Below are 24,934 nucleotides of genomic sequence, written 5' to 3'. Positions count from 1 at the left end.
AGCCATAAAGGCAGATTAATGGCTACCCTCAATATCTTATCGCCTTGTCCCAAATTGTCTCAGCAGTGCCATATCTTCACACCAGGTTGATAGCTGTTAAATTCCAAGATAAACTTTACAGGTGTCAAATATTTAAATCTTAGAAGACAGGATGACATTATTTAATAGTGATATGAGAAAAACAGAATATAATGGAGAGGTAGTCAAAGGTAAAGAAAAATGAGAATAAACATAGCTTTCAAAAGCAAAATTGTAATGACAGAGTATACTAACTCCATGTTAGGAAGGAGACAGATTATTAGGAAATCAATAGTATTAGAATTAGAATTATGTTAGTGGGATTTATTGGAATAGCAATGACAAATTGGAGGGTCTCTCTCTGAATGTCCTATTAAGCTAGAAATTGTAAAATTTCACTCTCTATGCTGCCAAAGTCCATGTACTGACAACACCGAGGGATGGCCAACATAATGTAGACAGAGTACTGGATTTAAAACACTTGACAGTAACATACACAAAACAGTTTATGTCATGAAGATATTTTCCAGTAGAGGATCAAGAGTAAGAAGTCCATTGTACTTGCAAAATAAGCACTTAAAAGAGCAGGAGCACAAGTGAAAATCCTTAAACAACCTAAGAAAAAGGTAAAATGAAATATAAATGGAAAAATTATCATGAATTTCTCAAAAAGCAATAGGGGAAAGAGAACCAACTGGTGTTAAAAAATAAACATCAAGAACTTGGCAAGTTGGCACAATGGATTAAGCCACTGTTTGTATACAAGTACCCTACCTCCATTCCCAGGCTGCTCTGTGTCCAACACAACTCCCTGCTATTATATCTGCAAAAGGTTCAGATGCTAGTGCACATACTTAGATCTCTATGATCCACAGGGGATAACCTAGAAGGAATTTCTGATTCTTGGCTTCAGTCTGGCCTAACCCTTGCTGTTAAGGGTTATGTAGAAATTAAACAAGTAGGTGGGAAGATCTCTCATTCTCTCTCTCTCTCACTTGCTCTCTCTCTTTCTGCCTCTCTCCATGCATTTCAGATAAATGAGTATATCATTAAAAAGCAAAAAATAAGAAAATAAGAATACAAATTAAATTTTCAGTCTTATGCATATTTTCAAAAACCATCCTTCAGCTCAGTGCTGTCCTTTAATTGATTCTGCATAATTAAGAGAAAACATCAGTGTGTTTAATCACAACTCTCTCGGACAACAAAAAATATAAACTAGGCTTATGTAGTCACTAGTGTTGGTAATACACACACACACACACATACACACACACACAAACACACACAATGAAGAAAATAAAAAGGTATGGAGAGTAACAACATCAATACAATCATCCTTACTGTCAGGTGGTTGACACTTGCTGAAGTCAGGAAGCAGTCTGGCTAACTGAATTTCTGTTTTGTGCACAGTCACAACCACAGAAGAACACAATGAACATCTGTTTGCAGGAAAAAGACAGCTCTTCAAGTGATGCTGAGAGAAGTGAGATTAGATATTGAATATTCGGAGGCAAAGCTAAAGGAACACCTAGGTGTGACCCATGTGCTGGCCATGCAACACCTTGATGGAAAGGACTTTCAGAAGCAAGAATCCCAGGCAAGACATCCTTGGGAGAAATGGGCCCTGGAATCACTCCTTCACTTGTCCCATGAACAGATAAACAGCCAGAAGGAGAAGAAAGCCCTGTAGGAGTTGAGGGACTAGAGGTCAAAAAAGATAAGGAGAAAAGAAGAATCAGTGAGAAGGTATCAAGAAGCACTGGGGCAAGAGATAGAGATACCTAAGGAATAAACGTAATTAGATGCAAAGTCCCTGAGGGAAGTCTTAGAAAACCTGTACAAACAACTTGAAGTCACTTGCAGTGTCATTGTACCCCAGGCAAAACTTCCCAGGCAGAGATCTGGTGATATGGGAATCTAGAGGGTCGGCTCTGCAGGGAATTTACAAAACCAGCCAACAAAGGGACCTTCTGGTGAGGAGAGGGGAGCTACTCAGTATGCCCAAGGAGTTCTCACTTCTTGACCTGAGCAGGGCACATGGATGAAAACAGTTAAATTCACCTCCTTTTAAGCAGAGTCTACTTTCATCTGGAGTACTGAGAAGCTGGGCTTCAGTTTAACTGCATCAGTAATTGTAGAAGCTGGTTATTTAATCTAGAAGCTTGTGTGGAGTACAACAAGCATTCAGAATCCAAGGAAATTAAACAATCACGTTCTGAGGAGCCTTATTTTCACTCAACCAAGTTCAGCTACATGCTCCTACCACTTCTTAATGGATCAGCTCCAAGAATGCTCTACATGAATTGAAGTGCTTTAAGGACATGCTGGATCAGGCCTCGGGCCCAGACAAACTTCCTGCACTGAGGCACAGGACAGAAAACTTCTTTTACATTTTTTATTCTCATGCTAACCAAGGCTCTCTTTACCTGGGACAAATCTTCTGGTAGAAGGCTGTTTCAGAGGGTTTCCAGGAATGGGAACTGGCAGAAGTGAAATAGCAGTCAGCAAAAGCCCTGGGTATTTGCACAGCAGGTGTCTATAGTGGCTTTGGAGTGAAGGCTGTTGCTGGTAGGAATGTGTCCATCACTTCTTCACAAATGAACTGTGACAGCAAAACTTTGCCAAATTTCCAATCCAAACTACAACTGTCTATGGCCCAGTCAGCAGGCCCAAAAGAAGTAGACGATTTAGTGTGGTGGAAAGCTCGCCTCATTCCCAGCAATCAAACTTGGCAGGCTACTGACAGAGAAAGTCAACTAGTGCCAATTTGATATAACATTCTTTATAATTATAAAAGTGACTTTAAAGACTCCCTCTTAGTAGCTACCTGCCTGAAAGACACCTGCACAGATTGGACAAGATTCAGTGATCACATGCATGTTGGAGAAGGAGTACTGAGTGCCTTTCATGAGGCTATGGATTTCCTAGAGGCTGTAAAGTCCTCACAGGTCTCTGATCCTGAAGAGCAGCTCAACATGTTAATGCAGCACATGTAAATGCTGAGTAAGAATATGAGAAGTTGTTACACATGAATTAACACGTGCCTCACAGATTGTGATCTGTAGAAATTTCTAGTAAACCTTGTCAACTTTTGTGAAGAGTCTTCCACATGTAACACCAAATTCATTACATCTAAGCTGTGCAGTCATTTGGATGCTCATGTCTAGGAAGTGACAAACTAGCCACAGGCACATTTCATCATGCGGCGGATCTTCCAGTCAGACCCAGAACCAGGGCCACAGTCAAGTCAAAACTCTGAATATTCTGAACTAATTAAAAAAAAAAACCTGAGGAATACTTTAACAATGGCCCATATAGTAAAACTCTAGTTTTTCCAGAATTATAAATTCATTGTAATCTCAATTGCCATCATAAGGTGCTTCTTTCTAACAGTCCAAGGAAAGACACTAAATATATTAGTTTTATAAGAAGTCAAGAAATCCTGGATGAAAAAATATTATGAAAGATAATCACTGGAAAGAAGCAAGGAATTGCATTAGCTGTAAGCAAAAGGTGTTGATTTCAGGGGGACAATCTTTCTCATGCTGTCTCAACCACCACATGGGAAAAATCATCCATATAATTGCTGCGGACATGTGAAGTACCTGCTCTGAGTTTAGTGGAAACAGAGCTAACTTGGAGAAACATTCTCAGTTCTCTGGAAGAGGAAGAAAACTTTGAAAAGTACTGTCAATATCTTTATAATGCAGAATCCTTCCTTAGAAGTTACTTTGAAATGTAAGTTAGAAAATACGGTACAGGAGGAGAAAATGAAATAGTATTCAATAAAATGAAAAAATGAAACAACAGAATGAAAAAATAATTTTGGGAGACATCGAGTAATTCCTCCTCTCTGCTATTCAGGATTCCATAGCAGAAGCTAAAGACAAAAGCAGCACTGCATCTGAGTGGTTAGATTTGTTCTGTGGTCACCTGGGGAGCAACCTCATCTACCCACAAAGTGACTTGATAAGCATTGAACACCAGGAGATTAAAGACATGGAATTTCTCAAGGAAGCCATGAGTGCAGATTTGGATTCTGCAATGAAGACAGTTGAACAGAATTGCTTAAGTATACCTGTAGAAGAATTCATTCCTGCAATTGAGAAAACACTCTATGAACACCTGTGTGGCTGCTGGAAACAGTGTCCGTTCTGCAAAGCCATCTGCACAAACACAATTTCTGCACATGATGGAGACCACAGTGTTCCCTTCCACCGTCCTCAGGCAGTCAGTGGAGAAATGTAGAATGAAACAGACAACTTTGTCACTGATAGCTGTGCTATTTTGTTGACAAGTAATTGGTCAAAGAATTTCAATGATGGTTGCAAACTCCCAAGCAAGACCTAAAGACTTGCAGGAGGGGATTGTGCCACATAGAGCCTCATTTCAGATTCCTCATTCAACCACTCTGGAATCTGGTTGGAATCTGGAATCTCACATCTGGTTGTTAGTCTCCATTACATAACTACTATACATTCCCTTAAATGAAAAGTCATGATACAGAATCAACAATAGGAAGAAAAATAGAAATTTACAATGCATGAAGTTAAATGACATGTTACTAGATATGACAGTCTCCATTACACAACTACTTTACCCTCCCTTAAATGAAGAGCCACAAAACAAAATCAACTTCCGGAAGAAAAAAGAAATTAACAACGCCAAGAAGCTAAACAATATGCTATTAAATGACTAACGTGTAGCTGAAGAAGTGAAAATCAAGAACCTTCTTGAAGAAAATGATGCCACTGCATGATCTACAAGTCATTGAATGATTTAATCAGAAGAAAGTGTTTTGAAGAGATGAAACCAACAGAAAACAACAAAACCCATGTGATAGAGTTTCCGCTGATCTTTGTTGGAGTGTGTCTCCTCCCGACAATAAACAGATGGGTTTTGTTTTCAATCCAGTCTACTAATCTATGATGTTTGATTGAGCTTAAGCCATTTACATTCAGAGTTAAATATACATAGGTGGTAGTTTGGTCCTGTCATTTTAGGAATGGATGGATTGTTCATTGATTTAGTCTTCTGTTGTCATTTTACTGGGATGTTCTTCCCGTTTGCCTTTGGTTTTGGTAGGTGCTATTCCTCTTCTCTGCCAAGAGAACATCTTGAAGTATCATTTGTAGGGCAGGTGTGAAAGAGGCAAATTCTTTTACTTTTTCTTTACTCTGGAAGAATTTTATTTCATTTTCAAAGACAAAAGAAAGCTTTGCAGGGTATGTTATCCTAGGCCGATGATTTTATTCTTTTAGAATCTGGAATATGTCACTCCATTCTCTTCTTGCCTGTAGAGTTTCCTGTGAGAGATCTCCTGTGAGCTTAATTGGCATTCCTTTATATGTCAATAGATGTTTTACACGTGCACATTTAAGGATCTTTTTCCTTATGTTCAATTGAAGAGAGCTTGATAAAAATATGTCTTGGTGAAGATCTCTTTTGATCAAGCCTGTTGGGAGTTCTGTGCCCCTCCTGGATGTTGTTTCCCAATTCTTTCTCCAGATTAGGGAAATTTTCCTAGATTATTTCATTAAATACACTTGCAAACTCAGCTTCTCGTTCTGCACCTTCCGGGACTCCCATAACTCTTATATTTGGCCTCTTAATAGTGTCTTTCAATTCATGAATACTTTTTTTGGCCTGATCCAGCTCTGCTTCCAGCTTTTTGTTCGCTTCCCCCTGGTGACAGGAGATATCTGCCAATTCTGAGATTTTTTCTTCTGCTTGCTCCATTCTATTTTGGAGACTCTCCACTGTACTTGTAATTTGCTCTACTGTGTTCGTAATTTCTGATATTCCAGACTTGATTTGCTTTACTGCTCCCTTAAATTCTTTGAACTCTTGCATGAGCTTCTCATTGTTGACCAGAATCTTTAAAATGAGTCTAATGGATTCTGTGTCACCCATTTTCTCAATGTCTTCCTCAGTTAACTCTGAGGTTGGCATAGGATCTTTCTCCTTTGCAGGGGCATTTTTGGTAATATTCATTGTGCCTTTGTCTCTTCTTTTGCTCTTGATCATTGTTCTTCTGGTTAGCAGAGTCTTCTTCTTGGGGCAGGTTTCTAAGCTGTGTGACCCACAGGTGTACAATGCGATTTTACTTATTGCAGTTGGTACACAACTTTTTGCTTGCAGTCACTTGTGCCACCGCCTCCAGCGAGTTCCAGGTCTGGGTTCTTATGTCAGATTTCCACCGTGGTCTCCACAGCCCAGCTTTTGGCTCACCACTCTTCACCTCCTGTGATACCATGCTAAGGCTGCACCATGGTCTCTGCAACCTTTCTCCCACTTCCGGTTGGAGTGGGCTCCAGGATTAGGGAGACACCAGGTGTCCTATCTAGTTAGTCTGTTGGTGGCACTGATCTTGTCGGAACTTGTTGGACACTACGTCTGGGTGCCACACGGACCTGTTTGGACCGGTATGATGCCACAGTCAGTATTATTTTCCTGCGGGACCTCAGCGAATTCTCGCGATCTCAGCACATGCACAGTTCACTGTTGTCCCTGTAGTCCCAAAGCTATTGCCACAGTGCGCAAAATGGCACCCAACATGCTACCACAACAGTTCTTGATCTGCTGGCTGACAGATCCGAGGGTTACCCAGACCTGCCCTGGATGGAACCCGTAGAATGCCACATCGCAGAAATGAGCTCACTCCCTCTCAGAGCCTGCTCAGTCCTTTCCCTTGCCCTTTCCTCCTTATGCAAAATGTCGAACAATTCAGCTCTAGGGGGCTGACTGGGCTATGAAATCCTTGCTGTTCTCGCACTGCCCGTCTGGGACCTGCTGCTCTGTCTCTGCTCCTGGTCAAATCAAACGGACCAGCAGGACAGACAGTTCCCCGTCTGGGTTCACCTCCCAAGCTCCCAATGAAAGTCCCTTCCCACCTGGTTGGTGGTGGAGTTCTGGCTGCTGGTGGAGTTTCGATTGCCGTGCTGGAATATCATTCACTGCAACACCACACTGCTGTGCCCACTGCTTTCCTGTGTCTGTCAGTCTCCAGGTACCCCTCTGCTGTTGTTTTGTCCTTTCGTATTTCCTGAAATATGTCCTCTTTGCTTCATTCTGGTTAAATGCTTCTCCGTCCGTTTAAACGTGTCCTTATCCTATTCCGCCATCTTGAGCTCATGTCATTCTGTTTTTAAAAGTTCATTTCTCTTTACCTTATTCCCTCTGCCTTAGAGTAAAGTGAAATATATCAGCACATGATGTGATCAGATAAATGCATTTATTTCGTATTTTGAGCTATTATACTGAATACTATTTTTAAAATATATTATATATATATATTTGATGTTAATATGTAGTCTACAGAAAAGCATGGATATTTCATCAATATACATACCTCGGCTAGGAGCAGACAATGGAATTCCATATTTTCTCAACTGAATATTTTTCAACCTCTGAAATTATCAAGAAAAATTATTAGCCCTTAACTGAAAGTCATTCTTGGGAAGTTCATGATTGCCAAGCCTGGTTGTATTTAGGCATATTTGGTTCTTTGAAGGAATATACTGGGATCTGGTACAATGGCTCCATTGGCTAGTCCTCCACCTCCAAGCACTGAGATCCCATATGGGTGCTAATCCATAAAGATCTGCTCCATTTCCCATCCAACTCCCTTTTATGTCTTAGGAAAGCAGTGGAGGATGGCCCAAACCCTTGGGATTATACACCCGTGTGTGAAACTCCTGGCTCCTGGTCATTGCAGCCTGGGGTGTGAACCAGCAGATGGAAGATCTTTCTCTCCATTTCTCCTTATCTCTATAAATCTGTCTTTCCAACAAAAACAAATAAATCATTTTTTTTAAAAAATGAAAAGAAAGACTTAAAGAGTGTTAAGCAACATAGGACATATTATTGAGAAAAAGCAGAAATTGAAAATTTGATAGCTGTTTCCCTCAATTATGCATCACCTTCTACCCTCATATGTTGGTATACCTATATACATGCTTAGGTGTTTACCTGTACATACTGTTTCACACACACACATACACACACTACATACACCCTGTTGCAAAACCTTAGTATTTAAGGGTCACTGCCTGAAAAGAGTTAACTCTGGGAATAAACTTCATGTTAACTATGTAAAAATAAGCCTTTGAGTAGGCAAATATTGATTAAGCGCTTTAAAAACTTGTTATCATGAGAAACTATCAGACTGTGTTGCTTTTAGAAAAATGTTTGAATTAAATTTAATTGAATTCTATTTAGTAATGAATTATTTTATTTTGTAATCTAATATATTTGTGGCTATTTGTGCCACTTGAATCATATGACCATGATATTTAGTAATGACTTATTTTATTCTAAAATATAGCACATTTGTGGCTATTTGTTCCACTTGAATAGCATGATCATAATCTGAATATAGATGAGCATATTTTGAATATAACCAAGAACCTGAGGGGTGAAGAAAACTACTTTGTGTAAAGAAAATAAAAGCTCATCACCTACAGGAATCCTGAAGCAGAGAAGAACAAATATTATTATTTTTTTAATTTGAAAAGCTTTTATTATTCACATTTGACCAGGGAAAAGGACTATCTCAATGTCAACTCATCACCTAATCATAAATTTAAGCTTACAGGATCCACTACCCTACTGTACCTGCTAACAACGAGACCCTCTCCTCCATTGCCTCAAGTTTCAGGTCCAAATCAATAAAATCCCTAGAGACAACAGCCAACAGTGGAACTTGGCCTAGGCCCAAGGTCAGAGTCGAACAGGAACAAAGCAAGGTCAAGAGCACTGTATAGCCCAGCAAATACAAACACCACTGAACAAAGTTGCAGGCATCAAATTTTTATTTTGTATCTTTTTTTAAGATTTATCTATTTATTGGAAAGTCAGATATGCAGAGAGGAGGAAAGACAGAGAAGAAGATCTTCCGTCTGATGATTCACTCCCCAAGTGAGTGCAATGGCTGATGCTATGCTGATCTGAAGCCAGGAGCCAGGAGACTCTTCCGGTCTCCCACACGGGTGCAGGGTCCCAAAGCTTTGGGCCATCCTCGACTGCTTTCCCAGGCCACAGGCAGGGAGCTGGATGGAAGTGGAGGAGCCGGGATTAGAACCGGCACCCATATGGGATCCTGGCACGTTCAAGGTGAGGACTTTAGCCACTAGGCCACACCGCCGGGCCCAACAGGCATCAAATTTTTAAAGAGGCAGGGATCAGCACACACAAAAAAGAAAAAACCAAACAAAAAATCAGTGTGTAGAGTGCACGATCAAACTACTCTACATTCAAACTTGTATGCCAGCTCCAGCAGCTAAGATGGTGCCATGGAAACAAGCTTTCCTAAATCGAACTAGTGAGTGAAAATAACTAGTTTTTCTTAAATCTTTTTTTCAAACACACCAGAAAGCATGTGACCTAAAGTTATCTTTAAAGTCAAATTCCTTCATGTGCTTGAATATGGAAATAAGCATGTAACTACTCATGAATGAGCTGCATTAAAAATGAGATTTAGCTATCAGTGACTTTAAAAACAAACAGACAAACAAAAAAGAAAAACTCACCATGTAACAGACTGTTACAGCTTCCTAAGAATGCCCAAGTACGAAACACTCAGTCTGTGGTAGCTACAATTTGCCAACTGAACACAGGTATTCTGCCACTTTTTCCAACCTTCTGTTAAACCAGAGATCCTAGTGGTTTTACAGTATTATTTCCTGCATTTATCTGGAGATTTTTTTAATCAAAAGATCTTAAGTCAGGGTATTATGATTAGTGCAAGCTTTTGAAGACAGACTACCAATGAACTCTTAAGCAAGTAGCAGAAAATCATAAACTGTTTTCCAGAGATAGAAACAAAGCAAATAGCAGCCATTACACCAGCAAGCTTTGTGTTGTGAAACAAAAAATTATTTTCCTGGAAAACACAATCTGTAACACATAGGGCCTACTAGAAAGCCTATACCAATTCCAATACTATGACTTGCATAACCTCCAGATAACCACAGATTAAAGATTCCTTGAGGGTGTGGTGGAAGCCTCAAATAACTGAGAAAATAAAGCCCCGGAGATCCTAGGGTGCTCCTACAAACCTGGGCAACAGGGTGACACTGGCTGGGTTATTCATTAAGGACCAGAATGCCTCCCTCTCCTTGTAGACTAATACCCTCTAAAAAATAAACTGCCTTAATTATTGCTTATTTAAAAGTACATTTTACAGAGCTACGTAGTACCTGCTGCAGAAAAACAATCACAGAAGGAAGTATTTATTTGAGGTTTAACAAAAGAAATCATACAAATAAAATCTGTATAAACACAAATCCACATTGAGTCTTAACACATAGCAAAGGACAAAGTAAAAACAAAGGAAACTAACTGGCGGCTGTTTAAATTTGGACACATTTGTGCCTCATACACTAGAAAGTCTTTTACAAAATAATCATCTTAGATCAACAGAAGACCAATATTCAATGTCCTCTTGCAAGATGGTTTCTTTAGCATCTCTTGTTTCCTCTACAGTCCTCCTTTAGTACGGCTGGTAATTGTTTTGGTGATTGCCATCCCTTCGAGATGCCTTGCAATAAGTGCTCTGTTGGCCATTTTAATCTATATATCCCTGTCCATATCCATAGTTCCCATAGTTATACCCATATGATTATATCCACCATAGCCACTATAGTTTTGATCACCACCATAGGCCCTATTGTAATTTCTATATCCTTGATCATAACAGTTATTAAATCCTTGGTTCCAGTTTTGGCCCTGACCTCAGCCATGACCCCACGCACCTCCTCGTCTGCCAGCTGCAGCATCTCTTCCTTCTTTTTGTTTTTGCTGTTGCCTATAGACTTCTTTGGGTTGTGCCACTTTGATTTCACGTTTCCCAGAACCAACTGATGGCATCTGCTTTCCAATAATTTCTTTACTGGTTCTTCAGCTGTGTATGTGTGTATGTGATAAAACAGAATTCTCTTCTTTTTTTTTTTTGTACCCATGGGAAGTTCAATATTTTCAATCTCTCCAAAGGCTCCAAAATATTCTTTAATTTGCTATTCAGAAGTGTCTGGGCTAATCCACCTACAAAAACCTTCTTAGGGGGTTCTTTCCCTTTTAGAGCTTTGGCCCTTTTCGGGTCTATCAATTTGCCATCCAGTTTGTGCTCTTTCAGTTCCAAAACCTTATCCACACTAGCAGAATCTTCAAAAGTACAAATCTAAATCTTCTTGATCTTCCAGTGACTGGGTCTGTTTTAATTGTACAGTCTACAACCGTTATCTTGCTGGTTCTTGCTCGCGTTGATCCTCAATCCCTCTGTGAATTCCTCTATGTTGCATTCACATCCTCCATGGCTGTGGTGGGGCGGTTGGTGGCAGCTGGCTGGTGTGTGTGTGTGTGTGGGGGGGGTGGCAGGAGCAGCAGCGTAGCATTGTAGGGCCAAATCTTAATTTTTTTCTCTTTCTTTTTAAACTTTTATCTTAGATGATGCTTCCATAGTTGATCAGGGTGGGAAGGATAATGTGGCGTATGCTCTGACGATTCTGCCCAGGTGGCTTCCATAGTTTCTTTCTTTCTTTCTTTCTTTCTTTCTTTCTTTCTTTCTTTCTTTCTTTCTTTCTTTCTTTCTTTCTTTCTTTCTTTCTTTCTTTCTTTCTTTCTTTCTTTCTTTCTTTTAAAATTGGAAAGGGGAGTAATTTATAAACCAAATACCTATAAGTATAGTATGTTTTATTCATGAACCATCCTCTTATAAGATGGAAATTCCCTTAGCCATTATGAAAACTCCATTAATGAAAACAAGCTACTTCTATTCATGCTCGACAGAAGTAAGCAAGACTGCTATATTTGGCTCTTTTAAGCTATCTTTATTTTAGGAAATGTAAACAGGTGCCAATCCACACAAAGAATAGAGTGTGGATTATTGTAGGAAAAAAAAATAGCTTACTCAAATTTACTAAGTTTCAACACCAAAAAAGATTTAACTTGACTGAAGTTCTGAAAACAGTTGAGACACTGAACCAGGAAGCTGTAATTCATATTGAAATGTTGGTACATTCTTAAAAGCTACTGCAGCTGTAGTTACACTAAAATAAGATTTCTTCAGGGTTTACTTACCCTGTAATGCAAGAACACGAGCATAACAATAATATTATTACTTTCATATGAGCCAATACCTCTCTTTAATATATAAAGTTCTGCAATGAATAACTTTACAATTAAATTAAAATAAGTCCATAACTCTTCTATACTACGTTGGTCTCAACATTTTTAAAAACATCAGTTTTGAAAATATGCAATCCAAGAATATGATCCTATCAATAGCAAGCATTTTGTAGTGGACTAAAGACACATTCAACCATGCAATCCAGTGTTCCATACCTAAATGATTTTTATTCTGAAAAATCACTGAAACCTGGCATACTCCTGTAGGAAACACGGTGCTCACAAACATGCAGACAAAGGCATACACTTGTAGTCTTCCTGAAGGAATGTTACAAAATACCCACTTTTTTTTTTTTTTTTACAGATCAATCAACCCTCTCATGTATTTAGATTCTGTATCTCTTTTTTTCCACATCATTTGAAATATTTTAAAAAGTAGAATCTTCCTTCAAGCTGCAACTGAAAACACAGTCTTTGGGCTTTTCACCATACACTAACAGCTGCTGTTAAGTAAAACAGTGACATCCAGTGGACAAATGCAATAAAGTATCTCTTAAACTTGCCATCACTATATTTGATCATAAACAGACTGTGTTTCTAAATCCAGCCATTTTAATATGTATAGTTCCTATTTATTTTGACATAGCTAGATTCTTGCGAATACACTACATCATATCTATGTATCTTTACTATACCCTTCCTTCTCTTCTTCCTATTGAAAATCAATTCTCGAAATTGAACTAGTAAGAATGTACAACTCTTGAGAGTGTTAAGTATTACTTTTTTCTTTGCTTTGGCCATTTCCAAACACAAGCTAACTAGCTCATCTCTAGGAATGGAAGGACAAAATTGAAAGAAATATATTTAAACAAAAATGAATAGCACAAAAAATCTGCAAAAGAAATCTGACTCTGTTTGCATTTACAATTTTATATAGTGGATATAAAGTGATGTAATCAGTAATGTTAAGAATCAAATTACATCCTCCTGTCTTCCTGCTCAAATATTAAGACTATATTTCATCAATGATAGTTTCAGTATTTAAAAAACATGTATAAATCAGTATAAATGAATATTCATTATATCATGCTTAAATAAAAGCAAAAACTTCCACTGTACCGAGTTGATTTACCACTGAGTATGAATGTGTTCAAAGTACAAAATGCAGCAGTGATATTAACACTGACAATCTAATGCATTGCTATAGATAAGACAAGTATGTTTAATTTATTGGAAAATTGTAAAGAAATTTTACAAATAAAAAACAAAGTGAAAAAAAGAATTGGAGGACTATTATTTTCAAATAAGTAACCAAATAGAGAAAACATTTTTTCCTAAAAAAAGATTAAGGATGTAAAAGTACATTTTAATATTAAAAAAGCATTTTAAAAAACCTATAGCAATTTTATGACAAAGTCTGCATTTGAAAAAGGCCTGTAAAAACTGCAGGACAGAATTGCCCTTATCACATTTTACTTTTTCTCATCAGAAAAGTGTATGCCTCTCTGGAACCATAAATAAATGTTAAAATAGGCATTTATAAAATGGTAAAAAGGATCTCAAGGGAAGTTTGTTTTTATAATCATTAGCACTGTGGCCCTCAGTAGGTCACAAGTAAAACCTCCAGCTGCAAAAGACACCGGGATACGAAATTTGGGCTGTATTAGGTCTGTTGCCTGCGTTTTGTTGATCTCATTTGTTCAAATTGTGACTCCATTTCTTCCAGAACTTTGGGTGTGTATTGGACCACTAACTTAACCTTTCTTTGAGTTGCTTTCAGGAGTTCTACAGCTTTTTCATGATATTCTCCTTCAACACTCACTTCATTCACAGAAAGGAGTTGATCTCGTTTGAAGCCTCCATGTCTATCAGCAATTCCACCTGGAGAGTTTTGTTCTTTGCCTCCCATAATATTGAATCCTAGGCCCTCTTCTGTTTTTGGTAGCTCAACAACTCGAGGATGAGAACGTCCTTCACTGGCGGCAAATGCAGCAACAGCAGCCTTGGCAGTTGCACTCGCTCTTACTTCAGGACTGCTACTAATGTCTGCAGTCTCATAGATGTGCTCATATATCTCTCTCAAAGCATTGTAGAATTCACTTTGCAGGACTCTATGTAAAGCCTGAAGTTTCTGTGGTGGCACCTACCCAGTTCTCTGTAATTTTTGCAACAATTCAACTGCTCTACAAATATCCTGTTCCAGCTGTACAGGTTCTCCCAGCGCCACCATCTTCTCTCTGCTTCCATAGTTCTTAAATGTCAGTCTTGCTGATCCAAGGATTAGGGAAAATGTTCAATGTCCATTGGCCAACATAGTATACCATAGAGTCTCCATTTGCACAGATATTTGCTGTCATCATTTGGCTGGGGTAGTTGTCCAATCTGTACTGGTCTCCTTGCTCTGCTTTGGTAACATATGTTTTCTCAAGACCCCAACGGGTTGCCATATCCTTAATGTGAATCAGGGCCAGCAATGCACTACTCTGTCTTTTCTAATGAGGAGGACCAGTTTTCGCAGGTGGGCGCTCGGACGTGGGCCAGGTGACCCAGATTCCTTCAGAACCCTTCCCCCGCTACCACCCCCTGCCTCATGGACCCAGTACCCACTGTGTGTGTAGACCCAAGGATACAGGCCTGGTGACCCGAACCTTACTGAATCACCCACCCACACGGCTCACAGACCCAACACCCATGGTGCAGGCAGGCCCAAGGACCTGGGCCAGGTAACACGGCCCATGCTAGAGCCCTCCTCCCAGGGCTCATGATCCTTGCACACACCACCCCCAGACTGGCATGGCTTGCCTTACCACAGCATCAGCCAACAGATGCTTGGCATACCTTGGTCCGGCTTGTCCCCAGTTCTAGCTGCTGGTGGGTACTATAGCCTATCCCATCCCAGCTAGCCCTCTGTCCTGGCCCTTGTCTGAACTGGCTGGTTGTGGCGCAACTCAGCCCCTCCTGCACACTGTCCTGTTCTTCAGATCCGCCATTGGATGTTATGAACTGGCTCATGCTGGCCTACCCCTTCACCTGACCGATACGTATGTGGGTAGTGTATCCTGGCCTGTTTCGGGCTGCTCCTTCCCTTAGTTCTTGCACTCATCTGCAGGGACTGCATCCTGACAAAGGAATTTCTCAAGCTCCTTTATCAAGCAACTCTGCATGACAGATCTTGTACACACTAGTGGGTCCTTGAACCAGGTTGACTTTGTCCACCCCTTCTCCTAACAGGAATAGTGTCCTTGCCAAAATGGCCCATGCCCAATCCGGTTCTTACTGTTGAGTATTGCAGTCAAACCGTGCCTGGTCCACACCCAGGAATAGTCATCATGTGGTTCAGCAGCAGATGAGACCTAGTCCAGCTGATTCTACACCTACCCTGGTTCTCATGAGTAACAGTGGGTCCTGTAGTGCAACCCTGTCTGGTGTTCCTCAAACACAGTTTCCTCCCATGTTGAGGAAGACTATAGCCATGTGCAGCCCAGCCCACTATCCTCATTCCAGCTCTTGTGTTTACCAGTGGGAATCCCAACAAAGCTGGGGCATTGTCCCCTTAGTTCCCCAATCAGGTCTGTTCCCAGCCACAGATCTTGCACATGCCAATAGAGACTGTAATTCCACATGGGTGTGCCAACATATTCAAGCACAGATTCTGCACCCAGACCTAATTCACTTAACCCGATTAGTGTCATGGCCCAGCCTCACATTACCCATTTGCTTATCTGACTCTCACTGGTGGGTTCAGTGATTTAGCCCTGCAAGTACAGTGGCCTTGTCCATGGAAGATAATTAGAAGTCATTCTTCACCTGGACATGAACCTTCAGGTTTGTTTGTGCCCACCTGCGCCATCCCGTACACCAAAAGTCAGTATACAACCCCAATTCCTCAGAGAGTGCTGCAGGAAGGCTTGAGGGCTTCACCCAGACCCGTTATGTCTGAGTCATCCAGGGCCTTCCCTCCCCTGGGGAGTAATGCCACCTGGCTGTTAGCTGTGCTGGTCAAAAAGCACTCAGTCAGGGAGGTCTTGGGATTTGCTAGGCTTCCTGTGCCCCAGGGAGTCATGCTGTCCAGCTGTCTCACCTGTGATGGTCAAGAAGCACCCAGGCTGGGTGGTTCTTGGTCCTAGCTGGACCACACGTCTTCTTGGGATTCATGCTCTGGACTGTCCACAACTGTGCTCTCCAAAGGACACTCAGGCCACGGATGCCTGAGAACTAGCTAGGCCTCCCCTCCTCAGGAGAGACATTTCACCTGGCTGTCTGCACCTTTGCCAGTCCACAAGGTACCCAAGCTGGGGGCCTGAGATGTAAGCCAGGCCTCCTCTCCCCTGGGAAAGTCACACTGCCCGACTGTCCACACCTGGGTTGATCTAAAAGGCACCCTGGTTGCAGGGACCTGAGGCCTATCCAGACTTCTTTTCGCTCAAAATTTTCCAATTTTCTAGCATCAGCATATGGTTATTCTTGATATCTAGAATCTCAGTGAAACAAAGATAGGGGAATTAGAGTGAGTGATTAATAGACCCAGACTGGAAACCTCAAAATCATCTACTGACAGTAGTGACAGAATCACATGCATTAGTTGTCTTATAATACACAATTTTCATAATGTTTCCTAAGATACCTCATATATTTCTTGTAATATTAGCACAGGACCTCACCTTAATGGTTGTTCAGTAAAGAAACAGGGAGCTGAATCAAAAGTAGAGCAGCTGGGGTATGAACTTAAGCCCATATGGAATGCTAGTGCTTGGAGCTGAAACATTACCAGTTGACCCATTGTGCTGACCTTTACGTATATAAATTTTGTAACCCATTTTAGTTACTGAAAATCAGAGAAATATAATTGCATTTTGGTACTGCTTTACTTAATTAAATATGATTGTCTTCAGTGGCATTTATTTTCTTGCAAAAGTAAGACTTCCATTCTTTTTTCATGGCTGAGTGCTTTTCCATAATGCACGCATTCTACATTTTCCTTATCTAGTCATCAGTTCATGGATAGGTGGGTCAATTCATCTCTTACCTATTGAGAACTGAGCTATTATAAACATGGAGGTACAGACAAGTCTTTCACATGTTAATTTCATTTACTTTGGGCAAATTTCCAGAAACAGAATGGCTGTGTTAAATGGTAGATTATTATTTATTGTGCTGGAACGAATATAGGGCTGAGAGTCCCTTTATCATGTGTATGTGTCAGTTCATTTGGATATATTCCCAGGAGTAGGATTGCTGTTTCATATGGTAGGATAATTTTAAGTTGCCTGAGTATTCTCCAAACTGACTTCCAAAATGGCTGCACAAGTCTGCAGTCCCACTAGCAGTGGAGTAGGGTACCATTTCCCACACATCCTTGCCAGCAGATGTTGATGGTAGATTTTTGCTAATGCTCCATTCTCACTGTGGTTAAGTGGAACCTTAGCATGATTTTTATTAGAATTTCCCTTATTCCTGTGGAGCTTGAGCATTCTTTCATATGTCTGTTAGTCACTTGGATTTGTGCCTTTGAAAAATGTCTGCTTGCCTTGTGGGGATTATGGGGAGTCGCCCCAACTAGGCTGCAGCACCCACTGGTTTGCATGAGGACTGAATATGAAGTTCATAGGAACGAGCTGGACCACAATACCCATTGGTCCAAGTGGATAACAGGGTTGGAAACAGAACTGAGTCAGCAGACTGGTCACATTAAGCAGGGCCATGACATTAACAAGCACTCTAGAGAACCATATCCAGGGGTAGATTCTGTGGGGGATGTGTGGGCCAAACCCTATGGAAGATCTAGCCCCATAAGTTACTTCTAGAGATGGAGTGGTAATGGACTAAGCTAGCCCCATAAGTTACTTCTAGAGATGGAGTGGTAATGGACTAAGCTAGGTGTGATCAAGGAGCCTGCCATCAATCACAGATTAAAGAACTGACAACAGTCTGGACTGGTCAAGGCAGCAGCACCCAAATGTGCATCCTGGATAGGGTGTGGGGCGGGCCAGGCTGCAACGTTCACCAGCTCATGGAAGGCCAAAAGGAGGGCCAGAATATGCCAGGCACTGGCCTAAAACACAATGGCATGTATGAGAACTAGGTCTGGGAGGGGATAAAAGGGAAAAACTTGGGAGACTCCCCTGGTGGGTCATAGTTCCCATTGGTGAACAGGTGGTCCAGACCTGGGGGTTGGACAAGCTGGGCAAAGTAGCTTCAATGGCTCATTAATGTATGAAATGGCGATGGAACTGGTGCACTGGGCAGAACTGAGCAAACCTTATCCCACAAGTAAAATTAGAAACCAGGATGGAGCACAAGACATGCCCAGCTAGGCTCGTGCACCAACTGGTCTGCATGAACCACGAATACTGAGCCACAATGTCTAAGGCAGGGGTCGCGACAGGTAACAGGCTGTGCCAAGCTGAGTCAGAGCAACCACTGGCATGCTGAACACTGGCTGGGATCAGGCCCGGTTTGTGAGTTGGGGAAGACCATGGCTGGGTGACAGTTCCCACTAAGGGGTGCACGAGCTGGAATGGGGATGTGTTCTGATCAGGATACAGTAGTAGTCTCCCTTTGCACAAGTGTGGACTGGAACTAGACACACCAGGCTGGGCCAGACTGCAACACGGTCTGGTGTCCTGGAGGACCAGGGTATATGTGGGACAACTAAGCTAGGTCTCAACCCCAACTGAGCCATGGCTGTGCTGAAACATCCAAAAGCAAGAACCAGATTGGGTTGAAGGCCAGTTAGGAAAAGCCACTGTTCCTGCTAGGACAGGAGGTAAACTGAGTAGGGCTGGCTCATGGACCCACTAGTATGTGCAAAAACTGGTACTCGGAGGGGTTCTCATGGAGGAACCTTGGCAACTCCTCTGGCAGGACACAGACCTTGCAGGTAAGCACAAGAGGCATGGAAGGAAACAGCCCAGAATAGGCCATGGAAAGTTTCTCACTGGCTTATATTTGGCATGTGTCAGGGGCAGACCAAGCTGAATCAGTTCATATAATCCACTGGCAAATCTGAACACCAGAACAGAGTGTGGGTCAAGCCAGGTTCGGTTGCGACAAACCTAGTACACAACACTGAAGGCCAAGGTGAGGTTGTCTGTGCCAGATGTGACTGCAGCAACCAACCAGCATATGCGAGAACCAGGAAGGGAGGGGGCAGAGCCGGCAGGGGATTAAGGGGTGGTTCCCTTGCTGGACAGATACTCCCACTACAGAGCATAAGCTGGAATGGGGACAGACCAGTCTAGGCAGGGCTGCAACACCTGTGCGCCTCATATGAGCAGGATAAGGGAAGGGTCAGTGTCAGCTGATTATTCCTACTGGTGCAATCGACAATTAGAGTGGGTGAGAGTTGTTTGGGCTTAGCCACAGCATAAGCTGGAAGAAGCTGGCACTGGGGGCTAATTCTGTCAAGTCAAACCACAGAACCTCCTGGAGAGTGCATAATCGGGGAGTGGGAGTGGCCTGGGAGAAAAAGAGAGGGCTCCTCCCTGTTGGGTTCTCATCCTCCTTGGAAGGGCACGAAAACTAGGACAGAGGCTGGGGTGACTTGAGAGACACCCAACAACATCTGTGAAGGCTGAATAGTTGAACTGGTTACATGGAACAAGGTTTTAATACCCATTGACATGTATGAGAGCAGAAAAGGATGTGGGACTAACTGGACTAGTCTGCTACAGATACTGGCAGATGAAGGCAGGGCAGGCCTGGTGGGTTTATTGTGGTTTGCTCTGACTAGGCTGCAGCCCACATTGGTTTGTGTAAGGGCTTTGTATGTGCTGGGCAGAACCAGGCTGGACTGTGGCATTCATTGGTTTCAGTGGAAGACAGGGATGGAAACAGAACCAGTCCAGCAATTGCAACCACCAGCTGATCTGGGCGATGGACTGCTTCAGGCCCTGTGCTAGCTAATAGATAAACACAAGAATCTGGTCTGGGAACACCTCAGACAAAACTTCTCTGGGGATCTCCCCAATCGGACTGCCGGACTTAGAACTCTAACCATGAAAAGACAGAGGACAAAACAATCAATCAACCACCTCAGCTATACGTTGGCAGTGAAAAACTGGGCAAATGGAGACTCTATGATGGACTATATCAATCAGTGGATTCCTCAACGACCTCATCGTGCTTGAAGTGGTGAGACTGGCAGCAATTCATAACTGTTGAACTATCAAAACCACTTGAGCAAGACCCTCGGAGCATGGTCCACATCTGGGACCAGGGGTTGGTGGGAAAATGGGTGGGACTTCTCCCTCAATATCTCCTTTAACATTAGATTTATTAAGAAAACAATATGGGGCCCGGCGCGGTGGCACAGTGGTTAAGGTCCTTGCCTTGCACGCCAGGGATCCCATATGGGCGCCGGTTCTAATCCCGGCGGCCCCGCTTCCCTTCCAGCTCCCTGCCTGTGGCCCGGGAAGGCAGTCAAGGATGGCCCAAAGCTTTGGGACCCTGCACCCGCGTGGGAGACCCGGAAGGGGCTCCTGGCTTCGGATCAGCATAGCATCGGCCGTTGGGCTCACTTGGGGAGTGAATCATCGGACAGAAGATCTTCCTCTCTGTCTCTCCTCTCTGCATATCCGCCTTTCCAATTAAAAAAAAAAGATTTATAAAAAAAAAGAAAAGAAAACAATGCAGAACTAATTGTCTTGCCCATATTCCTGCAGCGCTTGAATCTTTTTACCCTAATTATGTCAAGATTGTAATAAATAAATTAATTAAATTAAATAAACCAGTGGAAAAAAAATAGAGGGAAAATATTTCCCCAATGTGAATTCTTAATTAAATCATACCACAATCATAGGCTGTAATCAGCAAGTCTTTCTTAGCTTTTACAATTTATCTTACTCAGATTATATAAATTTTCAATTCATATTTTTATTTTATATTAAAGCTACTTGTTTGTGTTATAAAATTATAGATATATAAAATTAGCAGCTATCTGAATTACTCAGCTCTACCATCCCTAAAGGTACATACCACATTAAAACAACCCTCAGAATCCACAAAAAAAAAAGAAAAAAAAATGTCTGCTCATCTCCTTTGCCCATTTCTTAATTGGTTTATTTTGTTGTCATTGTATTTCTGGACTTCTTTGTATATCCTGAATATTAGCCCCTTAACTATGTGTAGCATATAAATATTTTCTTCCATCCTGTTGATTGCTTTTTTTTTTTTCTTTGTTGATTGTATCCTTTGCTATGCAGAAGTATCTTTGTTTGATGTAGTACCATTTGCTTATTTTGGTCTTGTTGTGGTTTTTTTTTTTTTTAAGATTTATTTTATTTTTACTGGAAAGGCGGAGAGAGGAGAGACAGAGAGGAAGATCTTCCATCTGATGATTCATTCCCCAAGTGAGCTCAACAGCCGATGCTATGCCAATCCGAAGCCAGGAGCCTCTGCCAGGTCTCCTGTGTGGGTGCAGGATCCCAAAGTTTTAGGTCATCCTGGACTGCTTTCTTGGGCCACAGGCAGGGAGCTGGATGGGAAGTGGGGCCGCCAGGATTAGAACCAGCTCCCATATGGGATCCAGGGCATGTAAGGTGAGGACCTTAACCACTTGCGCCACCATGCCGGGCCTCTGGTCTTGTGATTTTGATGATTTTTCTTGGAAGTCCTCGCCTGCACCTATATCTTGTAGAGTGCTTTCTACATTTTCTACTAGTAGTTTGGTGGTTTCTGGGTATAGGTTTAGGTGCTTTATCCATTTAGATTTCATCTTTGTGTATTGTGAAAGGTGAGGGTCTGGGTTCTTAATTCTGCAGGCTACAACCCAGTTGTCTCAACAGCATTTGTTAAAGACACTATCTTTTTTCCCTGGCTTGTGTAATGTTCTCTTGTCAAAGATTATGTGTTTGTACATCTGTGGGCTATGTTTTGGTGTTTCTATGCTGCTCCATTGATCTTCATCTCTGTTTCTGTACCAGGGTCAGGCTGTTTTGATTACTACTGCCCTATAATATGTCCTATGGTCTGGAATTGTGATCCCTGCAGCTAGATCTTTATTCTTCAGTATGGTTTTGGCTATTTGGAGTCACTTGTGTTTCCAGGTGAATTTTTGTATCACTTTTTCCAGCTCTGTGAAGAATGATCCAAGTATATTTTGATTGGAATCACAGGATACTGGCAGCATAAAAAAGACAGCCAGAGGAGCAAACTACAGGCACAGTCCTGATCAACCTCCTCCAGAAGAGGGAATGCCTTTGGGGAAAGGATAGTTGGGAATGAAGTGTGTGGGTCGGAGACATGTGATGGGAGACCTGAGTCCACTCCCACTGAAGGGCACTCATGCCTGAGCCATCCAGAGGGGTTCCAGAATCACCTGAAAATGTGATGCAGGGATCCCCATGGTCAGAGTTTTCTCTCAGTGATCCAGCAAAATAAGAGCAGACTCTTAAGGCACAAATAGGTCAGTGCCATACCAAAATCTGTCAGACTACAGGGGACCCCAGTAGTAGAGGTACAAATTTCAGGGCAAAATAAAGCCAACAACCACCACCACTGTTTGCCCATTGAAGGCTAGGGAAGGAACGGTGCCCCATAGATTGCAGAGAACCTAACTACTGACTGCACACTGTGTATCAGTGGATGTGCCACTCACGCTCTAGGCAATTGCACACTCTAGGCAATTGAGCAGAGGCTTCGAAGGCCCCAGGTGGCAGGGTGGCACACGTAATCAGAATTTGCAGGATTTAGTTTACAAAACACCATTCCTGCCAGAGGCTGGGAAATATTGAGGAGAATGAAAGCAATGGTTGCCCACAAGGTGGCAGCAGCTGACAGACTTCCTTGTTACCTGGCCATCTGAAGGGAATCACAATCCACAGGGCAGCGGAAAGATACAGTGGTCCCCCAAACCCCTAAAAGCACATTAGTAATTAAAATCTCAAAATGACAAGAAAGCACAAAGAAATGGCCAGAGGTAACAGAAAAAGTAATTATTTAGAGGAAAGAGCCAGCACCCGCACCCCAAAATTACCAAAACATAACCTCAGGGTTATGAGATGAAGACATTGAGGAACTACCACATAAGGAATATTTTAAAGAGTCAAGAAACTCTTCAGAGACAGTAGAAGCTTTGGGAAGAGCACAAGGAATTTAAAAAATAACATTATTACAGAAAACAAACAAGTCCAATATGAAATTTTATTTTTAAGATTTATTAATTTTTATTACAAAGTCAGATATACAGAGAGGAGGAGAGACAGAGAGAAAGATCTTCCATCCGATGATTCACTCCCCAAGTGAGCACAACAGCCGGTGCTGCACTGATCCAAAGCCCGGAGCCAGGAACCAGGAACTTCCTCCAGGTCTCCCATGTGGGTGCAGGGTCCCAAGGCTTTGGACCATCCTCAACTGCTTTCCCAGGTCACAAGCAGGGAGCTGGACAGGAAGTGGAGCTGCTGGGATTAGAACCGGCGCCTATATGGGATCCTGGCGTGTTCAAGGTGAGGACTTTAGCTGCTAGGCCATGCCGCCAGGACCCCAATATGAAATTTTGTAACAGAAAAATATAATAACAAGCTTGACCTACAGAATGAATGCTGCAGAGGAAAGAATATCAGACGTAGAAGATAACCAAAATAAAAACACACAACTAATAAAATATCTGGAAGAAAATCTGATAAAAAACAAGAAATCTATACAAGAAATAAATAACACCATTAATAAGTCAAATATGAAATTATAGAATTCTAGAGAATCAAGATGGCGGAATAGGGTAAGGACACGTTTAAATGGACAGAGAAACATTTAACCAGAATGAAGCAGAGAGAACATATTTCAGGAAATACGAAAGGACAGAACAACAGCAGAGGGGTACCTGGAGACTGACAGACACAGAAAAGCAGCGGGCACAGCAGTGTGGTGTTGCAGTGAATGATATTCCAGAACGGCGATCTAAGCTCCACCAGCAGCTGGAACTCCACCAGCAACCAGGTGGGAAGAGACTTTGACTGGGAGCTTGGGAGGTGAACCCAGACGGGGAACTGTCTGTCCTGCTGGTCCATTTTGTCTGACCAGGAGCAGAGACAGAGCAGAAGGTCCCAGGCAGACAGTGCAAGAACAGCGAGGATTTCATAGCCCAGACAGCCCCCTAGAGCTGAATTGTTCGCCATTTTGCCTAAGGAGGAAAGGGCAAGGGAAAGGACTGGGCATGCTCTGAGCTGGGGGTGAGCTCATTTCTGACTCGGTGAACTGCAACGATGTGGCATTCTACGGGTTCCAACCGGGGCAGGTCTGGGTAGCCCTCGGATCTGACAGCCAGCAGATCAAGAACTATTGTGGTAGCAGCACGTCGGGCGCCATTTTGCGCACTGTGGCAATAGCTTTGGGACTGCAGGGGACAACAGTGAACTGCATATGTGTGAGCTCGCGAGAACTCGCTGAGGTCCCGCAGGAAAATAATACCATCTGTGGCATCGTACCGGTCAAAACAGGTCCGTGTGGCACCCAGACCTAACATCCAACAAGTTCCAACAAGATCAGTGCCACCAATAACCTAACTAGATAGTACATCTGGTGTCTCTTTAATCCTGGAGCCCACTCCAACCAGAAGAGGGAGAAAGGTTGCAGAGACAACAGTGCAGCCTCAGCACGGTATCACAGGAGGAGGAGAGTGGTGAGCCAAGAGCTGGGACTGTAGAGACCACGGTGGATATCTGACATAAGAAGCCAGACCTGGAACTCGCTGGAGGTTGTGTCACAAGTGGCTGCAAGCAAAAAGTTGTGTACCAACTGCAATAAGTAAAATCGCATTGTAGACCTGTGGGTCACACAGCTTAGAAACCTG

General features: G+C 42.2%; 2 pseudogenes; both read right to left on the bottom strand.

The window, feature by feature from the left end:
* Positions 1–10,359: 10,359 nt before the first annotated feature.
* On the bottom strand, positions 10,360–11,334 carry LOC121158952 (annotated as a pseudogene).
* Positions 11,335–13,810: 2,476 nt separating this feature from the next.
* On the bottom strand, positions 13,811–14,377 carry LOC121158951 (annotated as a pseudogene).
* Positions 14,378–24,934: the final 10,557 nt, after the last annotated feature.

The sequence above is a fragment of the Ochotona curzoniae genome, unplaced genomic scaffold (genome assembly GCF_017591425.1).
Source record: "Ochotona curzoniae isolate NIBS_2020 unplaced genomic scaffold, NIBS_Ocur_1.0 contig_4018, whole genome shotgun sequence".
Lineage (NCBI taxonomy): Eukaryota > Metazoa > Chordata > Mammalia > Lagomorpha > Ochotonidae > Ochotona > Ochotona curzoniae.
The sequence above is the reverse complement of the archived record's forward strand: the minus strand, read 5'-3'. Positions and strand labels throughout refer to the sequence as shown.